At 52.5% G+C, this 21230-nt stretch overlaps 1 protein-coding gene across 1 annotated transcript in view; it reads left to right on the top strand.

The window, feature by feature from the left end:
- Positions 1-21230, top strand: part of HUWE1 (HECT, UBA and WWE domain containing E3 ubiquitin protein ligase 1) — a 484118-nt gene that overhangs the window by 282098 nt on the left and 180790 nt on the right. The window lies entirely within an intron of this gene.

Below are 21230 nucleotides of genomic sequence, written 5' to 3' on the forward strand. Positions count from 1 at the left end.
GTGTCAGTCTGGTCAGTGTGAAAAGCTGTGTGCTGTGGGGCATGTTTTTTTGGCATGTTTGGGCATTTACAGCGATCGCTGCGGCGATCTGACATGTGTTCTTATACATGGATGACATGTGTGAATTACTACACTGTGGAGCGGCGTTTTCGGCGCCAAACGGCGCCATTTTGCCTACACTCGCTCCGGCCGCATGTTTTACATGCATGGTGGCCATTTTCTTGTAGCCTCCATAGGCTTTCATAGAGCGCCCTGGCAGCATCACTTCCTCTTTCCAGGAACACCGATCGAGGCAGCGGCGAGGGTCTCCTCAGGTTTTGTCCTTCTGTTCTTGCTATCCATTGCCTGTGTTCAGTTTGCATATTCCCTGTGGGGGTCTCATTGTGCTTAAGTGTGGTGCAGTGGGCTGCGCTTGCCGCGCTTGCTTAAAGGGGCAGTTAACCCTTTATTGTCTGGTATTACAGGGGCAATGGATTCTCAGGAGGGCAAATTTCCTACCGCCTTGGTGGAAAGCCAGGGGACCGCTGTTTCCCCCCCAGGGGGGGATTTAGCCACTATTGTGGCTGGCCTTGCTGCTCAGGTGCAGATGCTGGTGGCTGCTCAATCTACTAAAAGACCCAGAGTTTCTCTTTCCTCCGATTCTGAGGGTGAAGGGGATGGGGTTGTTATGGCGGGGGCCTCCTTATCGGGGTCCCGCTCCTCCCTAGATCTAGTGGGGTCCGAAGTGGAGGCTGAAGTTGAGGGGGTTGATAATTCTCCCCCTGGCTCGCCTGAAGAGCTTGCAATCATGGATGAGTTGATTGCTTCCATAAAGCAAACATTGCGTTTGCAGGATGAAATGTGTCCCCCCGCTGCCTTGGCGGCTTATGGGACGCAGAGAAAACGCAGGACACCGCAGGTTTTTCCCTGCAATGATGATTTTCAGCGCGCTGTTAAGGAACAATGGCGCAATCTGCGCAAACCTTTTGCTGTACCAAGTAGGTTCAAGCTGCGTTATCCTTTCTCGCCTTCCACTGATGAAAGGTGGTGTGTACCTCCCCCAGTGGATCACGCAATTGCGGTTTTGAACAAGGCCACTGCGATTCCCCCAGAGGATTCCCCTGTGTTCCGTGATGCCACGGATAGGAGATTGGAGTCTCTTGCCCGTCATACTTATTCTGTTACGGGTTCTATGCTTAAAGCTCTGTTTGCCTCTCTCATGGCGGCCCAGGCGATCGCAAGTTGGACGCAGATGCTTAGGCGCGTCCTAGTGGCCGACTCGGCCTCGCCAGCGACCCTGGATATGGTGGATCAAATCCACCAGGGTGTCATGTATCTGTGTGATGCGGACCTGGACCTGGTTCCATTGGCTGCACGTGTGCACAGCGTGGCGGTGTTGTCTCGCCGCCTGGTTTGGTTAAAATGTTGGTCGGTGGACCAATCTTCGCGTAAGACCTTAGCCAATCTACCTTATGATGGGTCTCGCCTTTTTGGGGAGTCCTTGGATGTGTTGATTAAGGGGATCACCGGGGGTAAGAGCACTCTCTTGCCCCATTTCCCCAAGGCTAAGGGGGCTTCTGGGAAGAAGCATGCTAATTTTCGGCCCCCTCAGGGGTCCTTTCGTGCCTTTCGGCCGCACTACAAGGGCAAGCCGTTCAAAGGTCAAGGCTCTCAGAAGAAGCCCTGGTCTGGGAAACAGAAGTCCGGCCAATCCGGATCTGCAGCCCATAACAGTTCGGCCTGAAGGGGCGCCCTCACCCAGTTTTGGGGTGGGGGGACGCTTGCTCGGTTTTCTTCAACCCTGGTTGGCCCGTGTGCGGGACAGATGGGTTCAGGAGATCGTTCGGTCTGGTTACAAGATCGAGTTTCTCTCTCGGCCGGAGAGCAGATTTTTTCCCTCAAATCTTCAACTGTCTCCAGAGCGTTTGCGGGACCTGCACCTGGCGGTGCGGGACCTGAGGGCTCAGGGAGTGGTGGTTCCGGTGCCTCATCGGGACAGATTTCGGGGGTTTTATTCCAATCTGTTCACCGTGCCCAGAAAGGAGGGCAAGGTTCGTCCAATTCTGGACTTGAAGGCTCTGAACCGCTCTGTGCGGGTTCGCAAGTTCCGCATGGAATCCCTGCGGTCGGTGGTGGCTGCCCTGGTTCCGGGGGAATTCATGGCCTCCATCGATTTGAAGGATGCGTATCTTCACATCCCCATTTTCGAGGGTCACCAGAGGTTCCTTCGATTTGCCATTGCGGAGGATCACTACCAGTTCGTGGCGTTGCCTTTTGGTCTCGCCTCGGCTCCGCGGGTCTTCACCAAGGTGCTTGCACCGGTTCTGGCATTACTGAGGGCCCAGGGCATTTCTGTCCTGGGGTATCTGGACGACATTCTGGTTCGGTCTGCGACCAGCCAGGGTCTGGAGAAGGACCGGTCTGTCACGATGCAAACTCTGCAGGAGTTTGGTTGGACGATAAATTTTCCAAAGTCGACACTGAGTCCGTCGGTTCGTCTTCCCTACCTGGGAATGATTCTGGACTCGGTGCAGGCGAAGGTCTTCCTGCCGGAAGACAAACTCAGAACTCTTCAGGAGGAGGTCAGGTCCCTCAGGGACGTTCCGCACTCGTCTCTGCGGACGTGCATGAGATGTCTGGGATTGATGGTCTCGGCTTTCGAGGCGATTCCCTTCGCCCAGTTTCACACGCGGGGTCTCCAAGCGGAGATCCTGTCCAGGTGGGACGGGCGACCTCAATCTCTGGATCTTCAAATCTCGTTGAGTCATCGCACCAGAAGAAACCTTCTGTGGTGGCTCCAGTCCCCGATGGTGTCCGGGGGCAAGTCGTTTCGTCCTGTCTCGTGGACGGTGATCACCACGGATGCCAGCCTATCGGGCTGGGGTGGTGTTCTGGGCGTTCTGTCCGCCCAGGGAACTTGGTCAGAGGGGGAGTCTTCCCTTCCGATCAACATTCTGGAATTGCGTGCGATAAAGCTCTGTCTTCATCGATGGACGGACCGGCTGCAGGGCTGCCCGGTTCGGGTGCAGATGGACAATGCCACGGCGGTGGCCTACATCAACCACCAAGGGGGCACCAGGAGTGCCCGAGCGGCTCGAGAAGTGGCCGACATTCTGTCTTGGGCCGAGACTCATGTCCCGGCGATAACGGCGGTTCACATTCCGGGAGTGGAGAATTGGCAGGCGGACTATCTGAGTCGCCAGACCCTGGATCAGGGGGAATGGTCTATCCACCCGGCTGTCTTCCGGATGTTGTGCGCGAAGTGGGGTCTTCCAGATGTTGACCTGTTCGCGTCTCGTCTCAACAACAAGGTGAAAAGGTTCGTGGCAAGGACGCGCGACCCTCGGGCAGACGCGTCGGACGCGTTAGTGGCCCCGTGGCATCAGTACAGGCTGATGTACGCGTTTCCACCGATTCAGTTGCTGTCCAGGTTCCTTCGCAGGTTACACTCGGAACGCAGCACGGTGATTCTTGTGGCACCGGACTGGCCTCGCCGGTCCTGGTACGCAGACCTCGTGAATCTGGCGGTCGACGCTCCGTGGCGTCTGCCTCTTCGAGATCTACTGTCTCAAGGACCGATATACCATCCTGCTTTACAGTCGCTGGCTTTGACGGCCTGGCTGTTGAGACCGAGGTCCTGAAGGAGAGGGGTCTCTCTCCAGAGGTCGTTCATACTTTGATCAACGCGAGGAAGTCTTCCTCGGGGAAGGTTTATTACCGTACTTGGAAGGCCTATTTTGCCTGGTGTGAGTCCAGGGGGTTTTCACCCCGCACGTACTCGGTTTCCCGTGTGCTGTCTTTTCTTCAAACGGGTGTTGATCAGCGTTTGGCGCTGGCTACGATAAAGGGTCAGGTGTCTGCACTGGCCGTTCTGTTTCAACGTCCCGTGGCTTCCAACTCCTTGGTTGGCACTTTTGTTCAGGGTGTGCGGCATCTGGTTCCTCCTAGGAGGGATCCTTTGCCCCCTTGGGACTTGAATCTCGTTCTGTCTGTTGCAACGTGCTCCTTTTGAACAGATCAGGGAGATCTCGTTGTCTATGTTGTCCAAAAAGGTCGCCTTTTTGGTGGCGATCACTTCGGCTCGCAGAGTGTCGGAGATGGCAGCTTTGTCCTGCAAGTCTCCGTACCTGGTTGTTCATTTGGATAAGGTGGTCTTACGACCTAATCCTTCTTTTCTTCCGAAACGAGTTTCGGAATTCCATCTTAATGAGGATATTGTCTTACCTTCGCTGTGCGCGAAGCCTAAACATCCAAAGGAGGTGAGATTGCATTCTCTGGATGTTGTTCGGGCGATAAGGGTTTACCTTAAATCGACTGAGTCTTTTCGAAAGACGGACTCCTTGTTTGTTCTTCCAGAGGGTCCTCGGAAGGGCATGGCGGCTTCGGCCTCTACCATCGCCAAATGGATCAGGCAGACCATTGAACAGGCCTATGCTTTGCAGGGGAAGGTTCCCCCTGTGCCTGTGAAGGCGCACTCTACTAGATCTTTGAGTACGTCTTGGGCCTGTCGTCATGGGGCTTCTGTAGCCCAGGTGTGTAAGGCGGCGACCTGGTCGACCGTACACACGTTCACAAGATTCTACAAAGTAGATGTCCAGGCATCGGCGGATGCTTCCTTTGGCCGCAAGGTTCTTAGTGCGGCAGTTCCCTAGGGTCCCTGGTTAGGGACCTCTGGCTGTTGGGATAAGTTTTTATATCCCCTGGTTTTTTGTCTTTTCCTGGGTTGTTGCTCCTGTTGAGCACTTGTTTTTTTCTGTTGCCCAGCTGGTTTCCTTCCTTTGGTAAGGTTCCTTTCTTTGATGCGGAGACTGCGTTGCCTTTTCGGCGCGGATGCGTTTCCCACCCCTCATGTTTGCACTGCTTTGGGACGTCCCCATATGTGATGAATATGAAGAGGCGGCGACTGTCGGAGGACGTAAGAGAAAACGGAATTTTTGTAAAATCTTACCTGTAAAATTCCTTTCTCTGAGTCCTCCGACAGTCGCCGCCCCTCTTTTGGGGTTTGGTTGTATACTCTACTGCTATTCCACTAAAACTGAGATATGGTTGCAGGAAGTAGGAGGGTATTGACTGAGGGGACCACCCCTTGAGGGTGGGATATGTTAAAAGCTTTAATGTTAACATATTCTGTTGCCTAGCTATTCCTTCGGAGCAAAGTCTAATACCCCCATATGTGACGAATATGAAGAGGCGGCGACTGTCGGAGGACTCAGAGAAAGGAATTTTACAGGTAAGATTTTACAAAAATTCCGTTTTTTCTTTCTTTACTAGCTGTTTTGTCAGCTTTAGTTTTTAGTCGACTCTTCGGACGAAGATGGACATGCTGTGCTGGGATTCGGACTGGCCGCCCTGGTTCTCCAGGGCACAGAGGGTCAGATGGACCCCCCAGCCCGCCATCGAACATTCAGCTATGGTTCGCCCTGGCACTATGAACGACCCATCCCTGTTCGCAGCAGGGATGCAGCTGTGAGGTGGCTACCTCACTGGACGCATCTGCGTATCAGCAGTGCAATGTCCCTGGCAAACGGCATTCCCTGTCAGGATAGGACAGCGGCTTTCTGTTCTGTGAGGCTCCCCACGCCATCGGGTACAGGTAAGTACTTCTGTGTGGGGCCTCTGTGTGGGGTGGCAGTCCTGGTTGCTGTGTGTTCCCCATGTCTGTACCTTGTGTGACTCCCTGCTGCGATCCCTGCGGGGATCGCTTGTACGTGCGCTGCGGCGCTGTGTGTGTTTGGGGGTCCCCTTCCCTGGGTCACTTCGGTGTTTGGGGGTGCAGACTGTGTATGGACCGCGGCGGGGTGACAGCCGCGCGGTCCGCCATTTTTTATTACACTGGGCAGGCATGTGAGCTTCTCTGTGGGCTATACAACATTCTGATTTGGCGCCATTCGCCGCCATATTTGCAGTGACCGAGCGCTCGGTTCGGGCGCATGTTTGCGGCCATTTTGGTGGAGTCTCCCATACGTTTCTATGGGGCGGCTATTTTCCCTGGGTTATGCAGCAGAATAGTTCAGCCTGATTTTGCAGCACGTCCTCTTTCCTGACGCAGGACAGCAGTGGCAACACTCTGCGGGGCTCTGCAGGTTATTGCTCTCAATATATCTCTGTACTGTCGCTTCTGGCTCAGTTTTTGTCTCCTTTTCTGTTTGGGGGTCTTTTGGTCTGTATAGCTGGAACGGGGGGCTGCGCACTCGCAGCGCTCTTAAGAGGACAGCACCTACTTCTTGCACTGTCCTTCTTTTCTCACTTGAGCATGGATTCTCAGGATAGCACATTTCCACCAGCCTTGGTGGGGGCCCCCAGTTCTCCTGTGGCCCCTCTGAGACCTGATTTGGCCGCTGTAGTGGCGACTTTGGTGTCCAATAGGAAAATGCTGATGGCTGAACGTGCTGCTCGTGAGAGACCCAGATTGTCCCTCTCCTCTGATTCAGATGGTGATATGGCTGCTGCTGCGAGCGTGCCCTTTTCAGGGTCCCGCTCATACTTGGACCCCTTGGGGTCTGAGGGGGAGGCTGTGATGGAAGGGGTTAATGCCCCCTCCCCGGGGTCGCCTGCAGAACGGGCGACCATGGATGATTTGATTGTGTCTGTTACGGACACCTTACATTTAGAGGATGAGCCCTGTCCTCCGGGCGTTGTGTCCCCGTTTGGGACGCACAGGACCCGCAAGTCTGCGCAGGTTTTTCCCTGCCCGGCAGAATTCCATGACACTGTTAATGCATAGTGGCGCACGTTAAAACGTCCATTCCTGGTACCTAGTCGGTTTGGGTTGCTTTATCCTTTTGATCCGGCTACGGAATCACGATGGTGTGTGCCTCCACAGGTGGATCACGCTGTGGCCGTGCTGAACAAGGCTACCTTAGTTTCTACTGAGGATGCCCCGGTTTTCCGGGGTCCCACGGACCGGCGGTTGGAGTCCCTATCTCGCCATTCCTATACTGTGGCGGGTTCGTTGCTCAAACCAGTTTTTGCGTCCGTTCTGGTGGCTCAGGCGGCTGCTGATTGGACTAAGATGCTTAAGCGCAATCTTGTGTCTGCTGGTGTTGCACCTGCCCGGCTGGAATTGGTGGATCAAATCCACCAAGGAGTAATGTACTTGTGTGATGCAGCCTTGGCCGAGGCCCCCTTAGTGGCTCGCCTCTCTAGTGTCGCGGTGCTTCAACGGCGACTGTTATGGCTGAAGGGCTGGTCGGCCGACCAGGCCTCAAAGGAAACGGGTGCTGATTTTCCCTATGCTGGCTCGCATTTTTGGCGAGGCTTTGGACACCCTGGTTTCAGGCGTCACGGGGGGCATGAGCTCTATGCTGCCCCAGAACCCAAAGACCAAGTCTTTTCGAGGCAGGCGGGGTTCTGTGTCTGGTTCTAATCAGGGGTCCTTTCGTGCGTTTCGGGCCCATCCCAAGGGCAAGACCTTCCAGGGCACCCAGAAGAAGCCCTGGGCAGGTGAGCAGGAGTCCGGCAATGCCGGCTCGGCGGGTCAGTCCGCCTCTACCCGAAGGGGCGCCCTCACCCGTTCCAGGGGTGGGGGGACGTTTGCGCGTTTTCCTCCGACCTTGGCTAATCCGGCTATCGGACAGGTGGGTCCAGGAAATAGTTCGATCAGGTTTCCAGATCGAATTCCTTTCCCGGTCGGCGGACAGATTCCTTCCCTCCTATCTTCTTCTGCTTCCGGGGCGTTTGCAGGACTTGCATCGAGCGGTGTTGGACCTGCTTGCTCAGGGAGTGTTTGTCCCGGTACCTCATCGGGACAGGTTTCGGGGGTTTTATTTGAATCTGTTCACTGTGCCCATGAAGGAGGGCAAAGTGCGTCCTATTCTGGACCTAAAAGCGCTGAACCGCTTCGTGCGTGTTCGGAAGTTTCGAATGGAGTCTCTCCGGTTGTGGCCCCCTTGAGCCCAGGAGAATTCCTGGCTTCGATGGATCTGAAGGATGCGTACCTGCACATCCCTATTTTCGAGGGTCATCAGCGGTACCTTCGGTTTACTGCCACAGGGGATCACTACCTGTTTGTGGCGTTACCTTTCGGTCTCGTTTCGGCACCCAGGGTGTTTACCGGGGTGTTGGCTGCGGCCCTGGGCCTACTGCGGGCCCAGGGCATTCCGGTCCTGGGGTACCTGGACGATCTGCTTCTGGGATCGCGTGCCAGTCGGGACCTTTTGCGCGGTCTGTTCTTCACCGTACAGATGCTCCAGGAGTTCGGATGGGCCATCAATGTTCAAAATTCAACATTGTCTCCGCTGCTTCGCCTTCCCTAGCGGGAAATGGTTCTGAACTCCGCACAGGCAAAGGTGTTCTTGCCGGAGGACAAGCTCCGGACTTTGCGGGACGAATTCGGGGTCCCTCAGGGACAATCTATCCTCGTCCCTGGGGTTGATGGTGTCGGCCTTTAAGGCGATTCCCTTTGCTCAGTTCCACACGCGGGCTCTCCAGTCGGAGATCCTGGCCAGGTGGGACAGACTTCCTCAGTCCTTGTATCTGGGTGTCTCCTTGAGTCGCCAGATCAGATTGGCTCTTCTATGGTGGATCCAGTCCCCGTCGGTGGCGGAAGGCAAGTCCTTCCGTCCGTTGGTGTGAACAGTGGTTACCACGGACGCCAGCCTGTCGGGCTGGGGTGGAGTCCTGGGCAACCTGTCTGCCCAGGGCACTTGGTCGGAGGAGGAATCCTCCCTCCCGATGAATGTGCTGGAGCTACGAGCGATAAAACTCCGTCTCTTCCAGTGGTCGGACCGTCTCCGAGGCCTTCCTTTCCGCGTGCAGACGGGCAATACTACCGCGGTGGCTTACATCAGCCACCAGGGGGGCACCAGGAGTGCTCGAGCGGCCCGGGAGGTGACCGACATTCTGTCTGGGGCCGAGGATTATGTCCCGGCGATCTCGGCAATTCACATTCCGGGTGTGCAATTTTGGCATTCCGACTGTCTGAGCCGCCAAACCCTGGACCAGGGGTAATGGTCCCTACACCCGGAGGTCTTTCAGATGCTGTGTGCGAGGCGGGGATCACCAGACGTGGATCTGTTCGCATCCCGGCTAAATCGAAGGGTGGAAAGATTCGTGGCAAGAACGCAAGATCCGTTGGCGGTCACCTCGGATGCGTTGGTGGCCCCTTGGCATCAGTTTCGTCTGATGGAGGCCTTTCCTCCGATTCAGTTACTATCCCGGTTCCTTCGCAGATTGGTCTCGGAACCGCACATGGTGATTCTGGTGGCGCCGGACTGGCCTCGCCGGTCCTGGTACGCCGACGTTGTTCACCTGGCAGTGGTGCCTCCGTGGCGTCTGCCCATGCGGGAAGATCTCCTGTCTCAGGGTCCGATCTTCCATCTTGCTTACAGTCGCTGGCTTAACGGCCTGGCTGTTGCGACCATGTCTTGAAGGACAAGGGTCTATTCCCTGAGGTTATCCCTACCCTAATCAAGGCTGGGAAATCCTCCTCTGGTAAGATCCATTACTGTACCTGGAAAGCTTTTTTCGCCTGGTGAGTCCAGGGGGTTCTTCCCTCGTTCTTACTCGGTGTTGAATCTTGGCTTTCTTCCAGTCTGGAATGGATCAGCGCCTGGCGCTGGCCACGATAAAGGGCCAGTTGTCTGCACTGACTGCCCTTTTCCCTGTGGCGTCTCATTCCTTGGTGCGCACCTTCATTCAAGGTGTGCGACATTTGGCTCCTCCCAGGAAGGAGCCTTTACCTCCATGGGACTTGAACTTGGTTCTGTCCGTGTTACAGCGTGTTCCCTTAGAAAATATCAGGGAGATCTCTTTGCCTCTGTTGTCAAAGAAGGTCGCCTTTTTGGTGGCGATCACTTCGGCTCGCCTAGTGTCGGAGCTGGCGGCGTTGCCTTCCCGCTCCCCTTACTTGATAATCCGCAAGGATAAGGTGGTGTTGAGAACACTCCCGTCCTTTCTTTCCAAGGGGGTCACTGAATTCCACCTCAATGAGGAAATTGTCCTGCCTTCGCTTTGCACGAAGCCTAAGCATCCAAAAGAGATTGCGTTGCATTCTTTGGATGTTGTCCGGGCGATCAGGGTTACCTGTCTACAGAATCCTTTCGTAAGACGGATTCCCTATTTGTTCTTCCTGAGGGATCTCGGAAGGGCATGGCTGCGTCCGCAGCAACTATTGCCAAATGGATCAGACAGTCCATTGAGCAGGCTTATGCTTTGGAAGGAACGGGTTCCACCCTCCCCTGTTACGGCGCACTCTACTAGATCTGTTAGTACGTCCTGGGCTTGTTGGCATAGGGCCTCGGTGGCCCAGGTGTGCAAGGCTGCGACTTGGTCGTTGGTGCACACTTTCTCAAAATTCTACAAGGTAGATGTTCTGGCATCGGCTGATGCTTCCTTTGGCCGCGAAGTTCTCAGTGCGTCAGTGCCATGAAGGACCCTTGTTTTTTTATGGGTCCCTGGCTGTTGGTATTTGCTTTCCTGGGCTGTTGCTCCTGTTGAGCATTGTTTTTTTCTGTTGCCCAGTAGGTTCTCTTACAGTGCATGTAAGATTCCTTTCTCTGATGTGGGTACTGCGTTGCTTTGTTCTACAGTTGCGTCTCCCACCCCTCATGTCTATACTGCTTTTTGACATCCCATCAGTGAGGACTTAGAGGAGGCGGCGACTGTCGGAGGACGTAAGAGAAAACTGAATTTTTGTAAAATCTTACCTGTAAAATTCCTTTCTCGGAGTCCTCCGACAGTCGCCGCCCCCTCCCCTCTATTGGGGTTCTTGTTACTTACTGCTATGCTACCAAACTGAGTTGGGAGTGGTCACTGCAGGGGGGTATTGGCCAGATGGGACAGCCCCCAGGGGTGTATACATGCAAATGCCTTTTGTTTTTAAGTCTATATGCCTAGCTACTCCTGCGGAGCAGAGGACAATACCCATCAGTGAGGACTTGGAGGAGGCGGCGACTGTCGGAGGACTCAGAGAAAGGAATTTTACAGGTAAGATTTTACAAAAATTCAGTTTTTCTCTTACGTCCTCTGACAGTCGCCGCCCACTTATACAGTCGTCTTCAATGGGTATCGACCTCTTATCCATAGGAGCAGGCTAGGCATAAGACTTGTTAAAAACAAACTAATTTACATAGACACACCTATGGGGGCTGTCCCACTGGTTCAATACCCCCCTGCTATCAGCCATCCCAACTCAGTTTGTCTTCTGCCTAGTTAGGAGTAAGATAGGTTCTCCCTATGCTGGGGCTACAGTCTCAGCCTTCTTCTATTTCTTATGATTTTTTTTCTTTGCATTACTAGCTGTTTATCAGCGTTTAGTTAATCACTTCTTCAAGATGACGGCGTCGCGGAGCTGGGAGTCGCACTGGTCGTCCTGGTATCCCAGGACAGAGGGCCTTATGGAATCCCAGCCCGCCATTGAGCGCTTAGTAGGCTATCCGTACGTCCTGGCCTCGCAAACGACCCATCCCTGTCCTCAGGGATGAAAGCCCGCGAGGTGGCCACCTCGCCTGGACGTCTCTCCCACGGTTCCGTGCGTTGCTAGCGCCCTGCGTTTTTGGCTGACGGCACCCCCGCTATCTGGGGTGGGAGGTTTCCCGTCGATGTGAGGCACCCACGCCATCGGGTACGGTAAGTACATTCTGTGTGGGGCCTCTGTCTGGGGCTGGCAGTCCTGTGTGTCTGTGGTATCCCCTAATGTCTGTGCATTTTTTGGGCTCCCTTTCTTCCGGTCCCTGGGAGGTCTCCCTGGGACTTTAACTCAGCTAGTTCGCTATGTGGGTTGTGGGGGTCCCTCTCCTATGTGACACTTTATGGTGTGTTTGACGGTGCAGACACGTGCGGCGACCGCTGCGGGGTTAAAAACCGCAGGTCTGCCATTTTAGGTGTGGGCAGCCTGCTGGCTTCACTGTGGGCACTACTGCAGCGATGTATGTAGTATATTTTGGCGCCTTACGGCGCCATCTTGTGTGTGGCAATGTGTTCTCCTGAGCACATGTCCGCGGCCATTTTCCCGGAGCCTCCCATTACTTTCTATGGGCAATCATGTTTCCTTAGTCTGAAGTCCTAGTTCAGCCTCCTGCGGTGACATCACTTCCTCTTTCTGTACAGAGGAGATCGGCAGGCGTGTGGTAACACTTGTGGGGTCTGTCTTTGCTGTTTTTTTGTGGGAATACCTCTTGCTATGAGCTTATTACTGTTTGGGGGTCTGCTTGCAGAATCCTTCATAGCGGGGGATCGTGGTGCTCTTAAAGGGCCAGTACCTTGAAAAGTTTTTTTTTTTTATTATGGAGTCCCAGGACAGCACATTTCCCCCAGCTTTGGTGGATGATTCAGGTTCCTCTGAATCTTCTGCTCTGCCTGCTTTGATTGCCGCACTTGCGACTTTAGCGTCCAAAGTCGATCTTCTGATGACTGAACAGGATGCTAGAAAAAGGCCTAGGCTCTTTCTTCTGATTCTGAATCTGACATGGTTGCCGTAGATAGTGTTCCCCTTAAACAGTCTCGCTCTTCTCAGTCTGAGGGGGAGGCGGAGGATGCGGGGGTGGATGATTCCCCCCCTGGGACGGCCGAGGACCGCGCTGATCATTGCCGTTAAGGAAACACTACATTTAGAGGATGAGCCCAATCCTCCGGGAAAACGGTCCTCTTTTGGTACCCACAGATCCCGTAAGGTGGCGCAGGTATGTCCTTGCCCCGCTGAGTTCCACAAAACTGTGAATGAACAATGGCGCAACTTGAAGCGCACTTTTGTGGTACCAAAGAAGTTTCAACTCCTCTACCCCTTTGCGTCACCTACGGATTTGCGCTGGTCTGTGGCTCCCAAAGGGGATCACACTGTGGCCAGATTGAAGAGGGCCACTCTGGTACCCACCGAGGATTCTCCGGTGTTATCTAGTGTCGCAGTACTTAATCGCCGCTTGATATGGTTAAAAAGCTGGTCGACTGACCAGACTTCCAGGAAGACGGTGTCTGACATCCCTTATGCTGGGTCTCGTCTTTTTGGATTATCCCTGGATGAATTGGTTAAAGGTGTCACTGGGGGCAAGAGCACTCTGTTGCCCCAGAATCCTAGGGGTAAGTCTTTCCGCGGTAAGCGGAGCCCCTCCTTTAAACCAAATCAGGGGTCCTTTCGTGCCTTCAAGGCGCAGGACAAGGGGAAACCTTTCAAGGGCCAGGGTGACTAGAGAAAGTCCTGGGAGGGCAAGCCAAAAGCCGCCCAGGCTGGTGCGGCGGCACAGTCCGCCACTGCCTGAAGGGGCGCCCTCATCCGTTTAAGGGGTGGGGGGACGTCTGTGCGGTTTCCTCCAACCTTGCTCCGGATTCTGGACAAGTGGGTTCAGGAAATCATTCTATCAGGTTACAAGATCAAATTCCTTTCTCGACCAGGGGACAGATTCTTTCCCTCAAATCTTCATTTGACCCCAGATGGGCTGCAAGATCTTCATCGGGCGGTTCAGGATCTACTCGCCCAGGGGGTAATAGTCCCAGTGCCACATCGGTACAGATTTCGGGGTTTTACTCAAATCTGTTCACTGTCCCCAGAAAGGAGGGCAAGGTGCGTCCGATTCTGGACTTAAAAGCTTTGAACCGCTTTGTGCGCGTTCAAAAATTCCACATGGAATCGCTCTGCTCGGTGGTGGCCTCCCTGAGTCCGGGAGATTTCCTGGCTTCTATCGACCTAAAGGATGCGTATTTACACATCCCCATATTCGAGGGTCATCAGAGGTGCATCCGATTCTCTATCGCGGAGTAACATTATCCGTTTGTGGCGTTACCTTTCGCTCTCGCTTCGGCTCAAAGGGTGTTTACCAAAGTGCTGCCTCCTGTTCTGGGCCTATTATGGGCACAGGGCATTGCGGTCTTGGGTTATCTGGACGATCTCCTGTTAAAATCGAGTGCCAGTCAGAGCCTGCTGCGCGATCTGTCCACTACGGTTCAGACGCTCCAGGAGTTCGGATGGACCATCAACGTTCAGAAGTCGACTTTGTCTCCTTCGGTTCGTCTCCTATATTTGAGAATGGTCTTGGACTCCACCCAAGCGAAGGTGTTTCTGCCGGAGGACAAGCTCCGGACCCTGCAAAGTGAGGTCGGGTCCCTCAGGGACAACGAGTCCTGTTGCTCAGGACCTGTATGCGGTCCCTGGGATTGCACAGTGGATCTTCTGTGGTGGCTTCGGTCCCCGGCTGTAGCGGAGGGGAAATCCTTCCGGCCCTTGCTGTGGACGGTGATTACCACGGATGCCAGCCTGTCGGGCTGGGGTGGTGTCCTGGGCAACCTGTCTGCCCAGGGCACTTGTTCGGTGGAGGAATCATTCCTACCGATAAACGTCTTGGAATTGAGAGCGATCAGGCTGTGCCTGCTTCATTGGTCGGATCGTCTTCAGGGCCGCCCTGTATGGTTGCAGATGGACAATGCTACTGCGGTGTCTTACATCAATCACCAAGGGGGCACCAGGAGTGCCCGGGTGGCTCAGGAAGTGACCAGCATTCTGTCTTGGGCCGAGACTCGCGTCCCGGCGATTTCGGCACTTCACATTCCGGGTGTGGAGAACTGGCAGGCCGATTTATCTGAGCCGCCAGACCCTGGACCAGGGGGAATGGTCCCTGCACCCGGAGGTTTTTCAAATGCTGTGTGCGAAATGGGGATCCCCGGATGTGGATCTGTTCGCGTCCCGGCTAAACAAGGTTGGAAGGTTTGTGGCAAGAACGCGCAATCCTCTGGCAGACGCCTCGGATGCGCTTGTGGTGCCTTGGCACCGGTATCGTCTGATGTATGCCTTTCCCCCGATTCAGTTGTCCAGGTTCCTGCGCAGGTTGGTCTCGTAACCGAAGTTGGTGATTCTGGTGGCCCCGGACTGGCCACGCCGGTCCTGGTACGCGGACATCATTCAACTGGCCGTCGAGCCTCCGTGTCGGCTACAGGGGTCTCTCTTCTGAGGTCATTCCTACCTTGCTCAAGGCTAGGAAAGCCTCGTCCGGTAAGATCTATCACCGTACCTGGAAGGCTTATTTTGCCTGGTGCGAGTCCAGAGGCTTCCCTCCTTGTTCCTACTCGGTGGCAAGGCTGTTAGCCTTCCTACAAACTGGTGTGGACCAGCGCCTGGCGTTGTCCACGATTAAGGGCCAGTTGTCTGCACTGGACGTCCTTTTTCCAGCGCCCATTGGCGTCTACCTCTTTGATTCGCACCTTTATTCAAGGTGTGTGTCACTTGGCCCCTCCTTGGAGGGCGCCCCTACCTCCTTGGGACTTGAACTTGGTTCTGTCCGTTTTGCAACGTTCTCCCTTTGAAAACATCTGGGAGATTTCTTTGCCTCTGCTGTCGAAAATGGTTGCTTTTCTGGTAGCGATCACTGCTGCACGCAGAGTGTCGTAGTTGGCGGCCTTGTCTTGCCGCTCCCCTTACCTGGTGGTTCATAGGGATAAGGTGGTCTATCCACCCAACCAGTCCTTCCTTCCTAAGGTGGTTTCTGATTTTCACCTTAATGAGGACATTGTTTTGCCTTCGCTTTGTGCGAATCCTAAATATCCTAAGGAGTTTGCCTTACATTCCTTGGATGTTGTCCGGGCGATCAGGGTTTACCTGTCGTCCACTGAATTCTTTCGGAAGTCGGATTCTCTTTTTGTCCTTCCTTAGGGACCTCGGAAGGGTATGGCTGCGTCTGCGGCGACCATTTCAAAATGGATGAGACAGACGATTGTGCAGGCCTATTCGATAAAGGAACGGGTTCTGCCCTTCCCTGTCAAGGCGCACTCTACCAGAGCGGTGAGTGTGTCCTGGGCCTTCCGGCATCAGGCTTCGGTGGTCCAGGTGTGCAAGGCTGCGACTTGGTCGTCTGTGCACTCCTTTTCAAAATTCTACAAACTTGATGTTCTGGCATCGGCAGATGCTTCCTTTCTGTGTGCGGCAGTGCCTTAAAGCGGAGTTCCGGGCACAAAATCGATTTTTTTTTTTTTGTGCCCGTCTGCTTGTTCAGCATAACCTGAAAAGGAATTGGATAGTTAGGTTTTTTTTTTTTTTTTTTTAAAAACTCACCTTGTAATTGACGATCGTAAATACTCACCTCAGGGTACTTCCTCCCTCAGCGCCGCGGCTCCGCTGTCACTTTCTGTCTCGTGATGATTCCTGGGAGCTGAACGTCATTGCTCCCAGGAATCAATGCGACGGCACCGGCCCCGCTCGTCACTTCCGGGCGACGCCGCATCCCCCTGCTAAACAGCTTCTGGGCAGGCCCAGAAGCTGTGAAGGACTGCGGCGCCGCACCGGAAGTGACGGGAGGGGCCGGTGCAGGCGCATTCTGGGACAAGAAGATGCGGAAGAAGACACAGAAGAGGACCGCGCCGGCTTCAGCTGCCCACAAGAGAGATGGAAACGCTGTGGAAGAAATTTTATAAGTAAGTATTTCTTCTAAAAGGTAAGTGCGAACTGGGACAGATCAGAGGCTAGCCATTGTGGAATGTGCTAACCCTGACTGTCCCGGGGGTATGTTTGTTAAAAAATTACTTCTGTGCCCGGAACTCCACTTTAAGGGGTCCCTAGTTTTACAGGGCCCTCGCTGTTGGGGTTGTTTTCCCCCTTGTTTATTTGCTTTCCTGGGTTGTTGCTCCAGTTGAGCTTTTCTGTTGCCCAGAGGATACCTTTCTGCTCACGTAAGGTTCCTTTCTCTGCGGTGGGTGCTGCGTTGCCTTTCTGTGAATTTGGGCCACAGCACCTTCTGGATACAAAAGGGCTGTGATTATCTCTTCCTGGAATTTTAGGAAGGATTCACTTTTTCTGATTCTTTGTATAGCACATAGGCGTTCAGCAGAGCCAATTGGAATTTGTATACAGACACTTTTTTGTACCAGCTTTTGGGTACGGCACCATCATCTGGTCATTGAAGTCCACCCCCCCCCATGTTTAGGTTGTATTCGCGGACACAGAGGGGCTTCTTAACACCAGTTGCAGTTGCAATTTGGACTGTCGTCTCTGCGTGAATGGAGGACAGAATGAGAACATTCTGCATGTCCCTCCACTTCACTGCAAGCAATTTATTACACTTCAAGCAGGCTCGCTCCCCCCCCCCCCCCCCCCCCTCTAAGTCAGGAATCTACAAGCTGTTGGGGGGAAGCCCTGGCTATTAGGTCACACGGTGCCACATGCAGCAATAAAAAGGTGACTAAAAAGTGGCACGCTTGGGTAACAATTGTCCGTGTATAAATGGTACCCCTTTCCAAATAAGGGTGACACCAAATCACGAACAATCTTGCCACTGCTCCCTTTGTAGTCTGGGCTTTTGGGGGGCTCCACATTGCTATATTTTCCCTTGCAAAACTACATGTAAAGCCTGTTGCTCTGTTACAGAGCTTATACATCTTGACCCCATATCTGGAACGCTTGCTGGGGAGAAATAGTTTGAAAGCAAGGCAGCCAGAAAATAAGGTAATCAGTCAACAGACAGCTTGTTCAGACGTATACAAGGCTGTTCAGACGTATACAAGGCTGCAATCTTCTGGTTGAGGTAGTTTACGAAGGACCAAATTTTGTGGAGCCGGTCATATTCCGGGTCAACAGAGTTCATTGTCACTGAAGTGCATGAACCGCAAGATTTGCTCGTTTCTAGTCCTGCACATGGCAGCGGAGAACACGGGCATATGGTGAATTTGGTCAGTGGACCAATTTGACCGCAACGTACTCTTTTTAATAATGCCCATGAGGAGGGATAGGCCCAGAAAGGTTTTAAATACTGAAACAGTGATACGTTTCCATGCAAATTCTCTGGCAAGGGTCAAATTTGGATTTGCGGCGATGAGCTGGTCGGCATATAAATTTCTTTGGTCTACAATAGATCTGTAAAGCTCTTCTGTGGAAAACAGCTCATAAAATCCAAGGGCAGTAAAATCTGCCGTTTCCACCTTAATTCCGGGTTGGCCAGTTAATGGGGGAAGTACGGGCGCTGCAAAAGTGGTGGCCTCCCAATCAGGATTTGCAAGCACATCAGGAAGGACAGTATGTGCTCTACTGGCCTGTCTTCAAATTCTGGTAGAGCGCGCCTTCACAGGCATAGGGGGAACTTTTCCCTTCAAAGCATATGCCTGCTCAATAGTCTTGATAGCTAGACAATGAAACTGAGGTATGGATACAGGAAGCAGGAGGGTATTGACTGAGGGGACCACCCCCTGGGGGTGGGATATGCTAAAAGCTTTAATATTGACATATTCTGTTGCCTAGCTACTCCTACGGAGCAAAGGTCAATTACCCCATTGTGACGGATATGGAGAGGCGGCGACTGTCGGAGGACTCAGAGAAAGGAATTTTACAAAAATTCCGTTATTAGTAGCGCAGATAGCTCACACAAATGTTCCGCATAAGATAAAATAAAGTCCTTCTGAACGTCTCAAAATTATATAAATCCTGTCACATAAAAAACGTCCATCTCTATGCAGAATCTCGCATCAATCCTCTCCACCAAATTGGGGTCACCAGTGTGTTATGGGATCACCACACAGCAAATCCTCCACCTTTGTGACATGAATAGGGGGATGGCAACTCACCAGACAATGTGGTCCACCTATTCTCATAGGACAGGCAAACAGGCAAAAACACAAATCTCCTTCCTGGATCAGCTGTTGAATGTGTCTTTCCTTAAAACCGTATCTTGCCTCCCTTTTCCTCAAAGTAATGCTCCCATCAACCTAGCATGGAGAAGATGAAGTCCTTGGCTGTGGTTGGTTCCAGCACCAGCTGGAACTGCACTTATGGGACTCGTCACGTCACTAAGTGTTACTTTGCTGATTTGACAATGACCAGGATGTATTAGGCCGCTGGTGCTTGCCAGTTCACCAGAAAGTTGAGCGGCACTAGTATTGACACTGCTGCATACGAGAACCCTGCGGTTGTTGCAGCTCAGCAACAGAAGAACTGGGTCGGGTACACCTGACCTTAGCAGGGATCATAAGTCTGTCGTCAGAGCTATCTGTCAGGGTGCCGCTGCTGTCTACAGGTTTGAATACCAAGTCTGATTCTGACAGTGAGGCTTCCCCATTGCTCTCATCTCTCATGCTCTGCATCGTTTAGGCCTCTTCACTAGTGTACCTCTGTTTGAACATTTTGGCCAATATAGGTACCTAGTATGACTCTCAGGTTAAAAAGCACCTGGTTGTCAAGGACTGTTTGAACCACTACCAAAAGTTGTAACTGCTAGTGCTCGCAGAGATCAGATCAGGCCTGACCCTAATGCTGCGGTTTAGTGTGCTGTGTATTCTTGGGGAAAATCAGCAGTGTGATCGTGACACTGTGACAGGGCAATGAAGGGGTTAACTGGGGGTGATCAAAGTTGAATCTTTATTGGGTTTAGGGTACCCACCATATATCACCTATCTTGGACTTCCTCTAACTACTACTGTCTCTCAGACTTTACTGAAGTCACATGAGACACTAATACAGTGATCAATAAATCTGTATACTGTATATAGTGTACACTGTGAAAGGGTTAACGGGGTGATTAGGGGGTAAATCTTACGGTATATATTGGGGGTACCCTAAACCATCCTGGGGCTGGCTACCACTGACTAAAGTCACAAGTGACACTAATACAGTGATCAGTAAATGATCTGTATACTGTATATACACTGACAGGCAGTGAGAGTTAACTGGGGGGTGATCAGGGAGTTAAATGTGTGCCTATGTGTACTGGTGTCAGTGTAGTGCTTCTGTACTTGCAGTAGATATTCTCTCTTCTCACGCTGGAACCGAAAAAGGACTCCAGGAGAGAAGATTGCATCATTTCCTGTGCCTGTGTTTACATTTCACGGGCACAGCATGTTCTGCAATTGGCCGGAACAGATCAACAGGCCAAAAACCATTGTCCTGGACCTAAAGACTGATCGGTTCTAAACCGAATCAGAACATCGCAGGAGCGCGGGCAGGCCCCCCCCAGCCCCGTGCATGGCCGACATATGGGTACGGCGGTTTGCGCAGCCGAGCCACCTTGCCGCAGTATATCTTCGGTGGGCGATTGGCAACTGGTTAACCACTTAAGCCCCGGAAGATTTTACCCCCATTCCGACCAGGGGGTATTTTGCGATTCGGCACTGCGTGACTTTAACGGACAATTGCGCGGTCGTGCGACGCTGTACCTAAACAAATTTGGCGTCCTTTTTTTTCCACAAACAGAGCTTTCTTTTGGTGGTATAAAATGGTGGTATTTGATCACCTGTGCGATTTTTTTTTTTTTTTTTTGATCACGCGCTGTAAACAAAAAAAGAGCGTCAATTTTGCAAAAATAGCAATATTTTTCACATTTTTTTTATATGAAATTCCTCCCAAAAAAAATGTAAAAATCAAAAATTTTTAACATTTTCGGCCAATTTGTTTTATGCTACCTATGTTTGGTAAAAAAAAATCGCAAAAAGCGTATTTTGATTGGTTTGCGCAAAAGTTATCGCGTTTACTAACAAAGGGAAAGATTTTAGTCATTTTTGTTGTTTTTCTTTTTAACGCGTAATGGCGGCGATCTGCGATTTTTTTTTTTTTTTTTTTTTTTTTTTTTGCGGTACTGCGACATTGGGGCGGACAGATCGGACCCTTGACTGACATTTGTAATACTTTTGGGGTTACCAGTGACATTTCTACAGTAATCAGTGCTATACATATGCACTGTTACTGTAAAAATACACTGGTAGTGAAGGGGTTAACTTTATTTGGGAGGGAGGGGCTGTGTGTATCCCTAGGGGCGTGCTTTCTACTGTGATTGGCTGTGGCTTGAGCTGTAAGGACACTGATCAACGGATCTACATACTAGATCCGTGTGATCAGTGTCTTTACAGCGAGGAGAATGACAGGTGGCTTGTTTACACAAGCTGCCTGACATTCTCCCTCTCCCCCGCCGATCGCCGAGTGACCGGCGGACATCGGGTCCGCTGGTCACACGCGGTGGGGGGGGGGGGGGGGTTCCGGGAGCGCGCCTCCGGGGGCGCGCGCTCGCTCCCTAGACCCTCACAAGCTAGTGACGTAGACCCAAAGTCACTTTGCCTGTGAGGGGCTGACTGCGGACGTAGATCGGCGTTGGGCAGTCGGCAAGTGGTTAAACTGTGTACACTCGTGGAATGGTGCCAAACTTCAGTATTTAAACATTTCTATGCCTTTGACTATGCCTTGAAATTTTTTTTACAGGTTACAAGTTTAGAGATACAGAGGAGGTCTAGTGCTACAATTATTGCTTTCGCTCTAAAGTTCGCAGCGAATGCCGTTTACATATGCTCCTGCCTTAAAGCACGAGGGCGCTTCAAAATTTTTTTATTTTATTTTTATATTTTCACACTGACCCCCCCCC

The sequence above is a fragment of the Pelophylax lessonae genome (assembly GCF_965119305.1).
Source record: "Pelophylax lessonae genome assembly, chromosome: 7".
NCBI lineage: Eukaryota > Metazoa > Chordata > Amphibia > Anura > Ranidae > Pelophylax > Pelophylax lessonae.